This window comes from Pan troglodytes, chromosome 1 (genome assembly GCF_028858775.2).
Source record: "Pan troglodytes isolate AG18354 chromosome 1, NHGRI_mPanTro3-v2.0_pri, whole genome shotgun sequence".
In the NCBI taxonomy this organism is placed as follows: Eukaryota; Metazoa; Chordata; class Mammalia; order Primates; family Hominidae; genus Pan; species Pan troglodytes.
In genome coordinates, this window is record NC_072398.2 from 131,714,691 (window position 1) to 131,721,154 (window position 6,464).

The 6,464-nt window shown below is 38.2% G+C and overlaps 1 pseudogene; it reads right to left on the minus strand.

Moving 5' to 3' along the window:
- Nucleotides 1-397: 397 nt before the first annotated feature.
- On the minus strand, nt 398-838 carry LOC107973960 (CXXC motif containing zinc binding protein-like; annotated as a pseudogene).
- Between the last annotated feature and the right edge of the window lie 5,626 nt (nt 839-6,464).

Here is a 6,464-nt window from a genome sequence, read left to right on the forward strand (position 1 = left end):
TGAGGCTCAGTTGTCCTTGTGCCATTGGGCTTGACAACTTTGGTCCTTTGGGCTGACCTACCGGATTCTCCAAAAAGGGCTCTGGAGAGCCCTAAGAAGCTGTGTGCTCCTGCATATTTTGCAAATATCAGGCACAGGATTTTAAACTGTGGGAAGATGCCAGGAAGCAGTCAAAAAATCTCAATGTGAATTCTTATTTGTGGGAGGAGTGGCTGCCACCTGACCTACCTTCATAAACCAGTGGTGCATTAATAGGGGCTTTATTGATGGGGCTTGGGAGGCTGCGACTGAGCTCAGCATGCAGATTGTGAGGGCCTGGTGCAGGTGCCAGGGGACAGGGATGAGGGTACCAGCCTCAGTGGGCTCTGCTGCTTGGGGCATTTTGTCCCTGCTGCTTGGGGCATTTTGTCCCTTCTTTGTTCTTTGAGGCAAGTCTACAGGGAGAGGGCTCAGCACTTCAAAAACTGCTGCATGACCTCAGAGATTCCCACAGACTCCCTGGACTTTTTGTCATAGTCAGTCCAGTCTTTCTCCTGCAGAATGTCACCAAAGACTGTCTTTGACTTCGTGCCCTCAGCAGAAAACCCAGCCTAGGGCTGGAAATCAAATGGTTTGAAGCCCTGGCACTCAAACTCTATTATAGTTTTGAACTTCTCTCTGTCTTTGGCATTGTAAGATTTGATGCTGCCACTCAAAATCTCAGTGGAGTTTCCTGTGTGCACAGCTTGCACTTCTGGACCATGAAGGAGCTGCCATGGCCCCACTTTAGTGCCACACTGTCCATCAGTTGGATGTAGTGCCACTTCTCTGAAATCTCGCTACCATTGCCACATTTCATTTTCAGGTACCACTGCAGTTACTTATTTATGCTTTATCCTTTGCGTGTAACACTAATATACTACATATTTTATTTTTATCTTGTTCATTATCTGCTATATTCTAAACTCCACAGGGAAAACAGTTTTTTCTCCTCTGTTTTGTCTGTTCCCTTTACTGCTATATCCCTAGCACTTAGAAAAGTACTGGGCACATGCTTGGTGCTCAGTACATTTTTATAAATGAATACTGGCCATGATTTGGAGGCTTCTGTCTGCTACACATGAGCCCTGTAGTTGCTGGGTGTCACCGTGACTGGGAGGTGGAAACTTGTTGGGCAGTGGTATGAGCAGCCAGGTTGGTGGTGGGGACCCTTGAGAAGTTTGGGGCATCATCTATTCATCAACTGGCACAGAAGTACTGGTGTAAATTGGCCAAAAATCAGCTCTGGGGGCTTCAACAATTCCTGAGTTTTCCTACCTCTGCACCTTTGCTTAGGCCGTGCCTTTTATATGCCTCTTCTCCATAGGTTCCTAATAAAATTTCACTTACATTCAAGATGTAGTTTACAATCCATTTACCTTCTTATATCACCCAAATCAGAATACACTTAAAGTTTTCTCCCAGCTTTATTAAGGCATATTTGACAAAGATTGTTTACATTTATGGTGTACAACATGATGTTTTGATAAATGTATACATTGTGAAAATATTAAATGAAGCTAATTAACATATCCATCACTTCACATACTTAACATTTTTTTGTGGTGAGAACATTTGAGATCTAATCTCTTAGCAACTTTCACGTGTGCAATATGTTATTATTAACTGTAGTCAACATGTTGTACAATAGGTTTCCAGGACTTATTTATCCTGTGTAACCAAAACTTTGTACCCTTTGTACCTACCAGAACATGCTATATTTATCAAGGGAGACAATATTCATTCAGCTGTTAATTTGATAATTAATTAGTGTATTCACCAAACAAATATTTTCCTAGTGTTTGGAATATGCCAAGCACTAGACTATATGCATTCTACTTCTCAGGGTTTTTTTCTTAACTGTTCAAAGGAAAAAAAAAAAGTCAAAGCAAAATGGAAGCTTCTAACTCATCCTGCCTTGTTATCTTCCAGGAGCAGGACTAGGTCCACTTTATGATATACACTCCCTGGAACAGGGGAAATTTTAGGGAGAAAAAAACACAAATAACTAGAACCATTTTTTTCCATGTCATTTGGACAGAATAAAAACACCTTTTGGGGAGGTAAATTTAAATCATTTAGCTTCCAAAGTACAAACTGTGTGAAACTGAATAGGAATTATTTCATATTCTCTTAGTATTTTATTTGTTATTAATTTGTGTACATCCCAGTCCACAATAATTTAAAAGAACTTGAGAAAACATTTGAAATACAGATGATATAGAAGTGAAAGGCAAAAATAGAACAAGAAAACAGATTGAATAGGAGGTTAAAATTTGAAAAAAAAATTAAAAATACAGGACATACAGGTGAACAAAATTGTTATAACTGAACACTAACTTTGGGGTTGAATTGCCTAGTAGCCACAGTGAAAAAGTTTCTTTTCACGATTTTATACCTACAGGGAACTAATGATATCTGAGGAAAGGTCAGTGCAAATAAGTTCCCCACAGAATAATTCATCTTTCTTTTTCTTTTTTCTCAGGAGGAAATATATACTTTCTTTTTGGGAGAAGTTTCCCCGGCTATTAAATATATAAAAAAAGTTGAATGCTTTGAAAATAAAACTGCAACAATTACTGTTAACTCTTAAGCTATTTATATTAAACTATTTAAGTCTTTGGTTGATTTCTATTAGCCTATAAGCATTTAGGCAACACATTTTTATTGGGTTTTGATTATAAAATATGAATAGATATTTTAGCAATCCAATATGCAATATGCAGTTCCTCATTATTTGATGTTATACAGTCACATTTATACAGTTTTCATGGTTGTGATGGCTAATTTTAGGTGTTGACTTTACCGAGTTATGGGATAATTAGAGGGCTGCTAAAGCATTCCTTCTGGGCGTGTCTATAAGTTTCCAGAGGAATTTGACGCGTGAGTTGGTGAACTGAGTGGGGAAGACCCATCCTCATGTGGACAAGCACCATCCAGTTAGCTGGGGGCCCAGATAGAACAAAAAGTCAGAAAACCTCTCCCTTCTCCTCCTGTCCTTGGACATTAGAACTAGCGTCTTTGACCTTCAGCTGCTGAGACTTGCACCAGTGGTCCCCCTGGTTCCCAGGCTCTTCAGCCTCAGGCATAAGAGTTACACCATCAGCTTCTTGGTTTGGAGGCCTTTGGACTTGTACTGAGCTCTTCTACCAGTCTCTGTGGGTGTCCAGCTTGCAGGTGGTCTATCCTCAGCCTCCATAATCTCATGAGTTAATTATGCTAATAAATTCCCTCTCATACATTTACCTATCTCTGTGTCCTATTAGTTCTGTTTCTGTGGAGAACCCTGACCAATACAGATTTTAAGATCAAGAGTGAGGACTCTTGGCAGCATCCACATGCTGGCGCATGAGTGCATGAGCTATGGAGGCATGCCCGCCTCCCTCTAGATTTCAAAGGATGCTGCAGAGACCTGCCACGGGGCAGAGCCACTGCAGAGAGTTCCACTAGAGGGCAATGCCTAGTGGAACCATTGGGGTAGGTGCCCAGAATTGTAGAGCAACCAGCATGCAACACCAGCCTGGGAGGGCTGCAGGCTTGAGACTCCAACCCATGATAACTGCTGCATGAGCTGAGCCCAGCAAAACCTGGGGGAGGGGCTGGCCAAGGCCTTGGGGAACCAACCCTCCACCCCAGTGTTCTTAGAAGTCAGGACAGGGAATCAAAGGAGATTATTCTCAAGCCTTAGAATTTAGTGTTGTTTTTCCTATTGGGTTTTGTACTTACTTGGAACCTGTTTCCCCTTTCTTCTTTGCTGTTGCTCTCTTTTGGAATGGGAATCCTGTGCCTGTCCTGCCATTTTGGGATGTATCATTGCTGAAGTGAACTTAAGTCACCTGACTGAGGTAGTGTTTGTCAGTTTTCTCTGTTGTAAAGTTATTCTCGTTTTCTCCATTTCCATTTCCTTTTTTCCATATAGACTTCTCTTTGAAAGGAAGTCAATATGTGAAGCCCACACTGAAGGAGTGGGGAGTTATGATGCACCTCCCTGAAAGCACAGTATTTACACAAACTATTTGGAATACTTTTATGTGGGATGTTTGTCCCTTCCCTCCCATTTATTTATGTACTCAATCAATTGTTTATTGATATCAATTTGAACTCATGGATATTTACTTTATACTTCAGGTTATAATCCAATACTACTCTACTTGTTTTGTTGCTCAAATTTTTTCACCTTTGGCCACTGGGAGCACTTTCAGTTGACTCTTGTGTCCCTTTGACATACTCCCATCATTGTGTGTGTGTGTGTGTGTTCTTCACACTTTCTTACTTTTTGACACAATAATGTACTCCAGGCTCATGTTGTATATTTCCTGCCCCAGTTCTAGAATCAACCATTTCTCTAAGGAACACTGTTCCTTTTGTTAGAATAGTATTAAAAACCCAAATCACAATGATAGGTGTGTTTTTTGCTACTGGATATCATTGCTTCTAAGCCTTCTCAGCAGACAGAACAAGGATATATGTGTATATACGAACTCATATATATATATATATATATATATATATATATATATATATGCTTATGTAACCATCTGATCTCTGTAAAGCTACCGTGAGTACTGATATCTTCAACTGTAATCCACTATCACATAAACCATTCTAGCCTCTTCTTTTTATTATTTTTTGTTTGTTTTTAAAATTTATTTTTAGTTCATTTTTTGTTTATTACATTTATCAGTTTCTGTTCTTCCACTTCGAAAAGTATTCTTGCTTACTTCCAAACTCCCACCCCAACAGTGAGAAAACTGGGTTGCCCCCCACCTTATATCCACTTATTTAATTGTTCAGTGCCATTATGCATATATAGCAGTATTAGAATTGTTAACCAATACTCCTCTGTGAAACAAATGTATTAGAGTACTGTACTTCAGCATAGTTTCTTTTCCCATTAGTCTTACAGACTCCACTCATTTTCAAAGTTTCTTTGATCAGTAACTCACCCCCACCTTTTCCTTCAGTGAGGTTGTTTCATCCATTTGCAATACAGTTAGATTGTCTTGTCATGTTCTGTATTTCATCCTGTAATCCCCCAACCTCCTAAACAATTTTTAAAAATTTACATACATTCATGCTCACTCTTTGTGTTGTAAAGTTCTATGAGTTTCCACAAATGCATGGTGTCATGTGTCCATCATTATAGTATGAAACAAAATAGTTTTATGGTGTAAAAATTCCACTCTACCTCACTTATTTAATTCTTCCTACCTCATGCTCCTCCCCTGTTCCTCCCCCTTATAGTCTGGCAATCACTTTTAAAAAATATTTTCTATAGATTTTTAAAATGACTTAAGCTGCTATAAATATTTACATACATCCTAAATATCTAGGAGTGTGATTGCCAGATATTATAGTAAGATTACATTTAGCTTTGTAGGAAACTGACACACTGTCTTCCAAAACGGATGCACTATTTTTTATTACCACCAGCAAAGAGTGAGAGTTCCTGTTGCTTTGCATCCTTGACAGTAATCTGTATTGTCATTTCTTTTAGGATTTTAGCCATTGTAATAGGTGTGCAGGGGTATGCGTGGTTTCTGACTAGAATTCCAATGTAATTCTTATTCTTCTATGGGTAAGGTATTTGTCCTCTCTTCTAGGTTCTTTCAAGATTTTCTCTTTGTCTTTGGTTTTCTGAAGTTTGAATATGATATATCTAGTTATACTGAAGTTTTGTTTGTTGCTTTAGTATTTATACTGGTTGGTGTTTTTTGAGCTTCCTAGATCTGTGGTTTGGTGTCTATCACTAATTTTGGAAAGTTCTCAGACATTACTTTACACATTTCATTTGCTCTCTTCTTTCTTCTTCTGGTATTCCAATCCATTTGCTACACCTTTTGAGATCTTCCACAGTTTTTGGATATTCTGTTATGGATTCTTCATTCTTTTTAATTTTGTTCTGTTTTACCTTTGCCTTTTGGTTTGGGAAGTTTCTATTATCATGTCTTCAAGCTTATTGATGCTCTTCTTGGCTGTGGTTAGTCTCCTGATAAGCCCATCAAAAACATTCTTCATTTCTGTCGTAATTTTTAAAGATTCTAGCATTTTCTTCTGGTTCCTTTCTAGAATTTTCATCTTTTTACTTACATTGTCCATTTTTACTTAAAAACATTAATCAAAATTTTTAATGTACAATACAGTATTGTTAACTGCTAATTTTAATGTACAATACAGTATTGTTAACAGCAGGCATGATGTGCCCACCTGTTCTTACACGTTGTTTAATTTTGCCATTGGAGCCCTTAACATTAAATCATAGTTATTTTAAATTCCCTATCTGGTAATTCCAAAATCTATGTTATATCTGAGTCTGGTTCTGATGCTTGCTTTGTCTATTCAGACTGCGTTTTTTCCTAGAATGCTTTGTATTATTTTGTTGAAGATAGATATAATATATTGAGTGGTAGGAGCTGAGGTAAATACTACACTTTAACTTTGAGGTT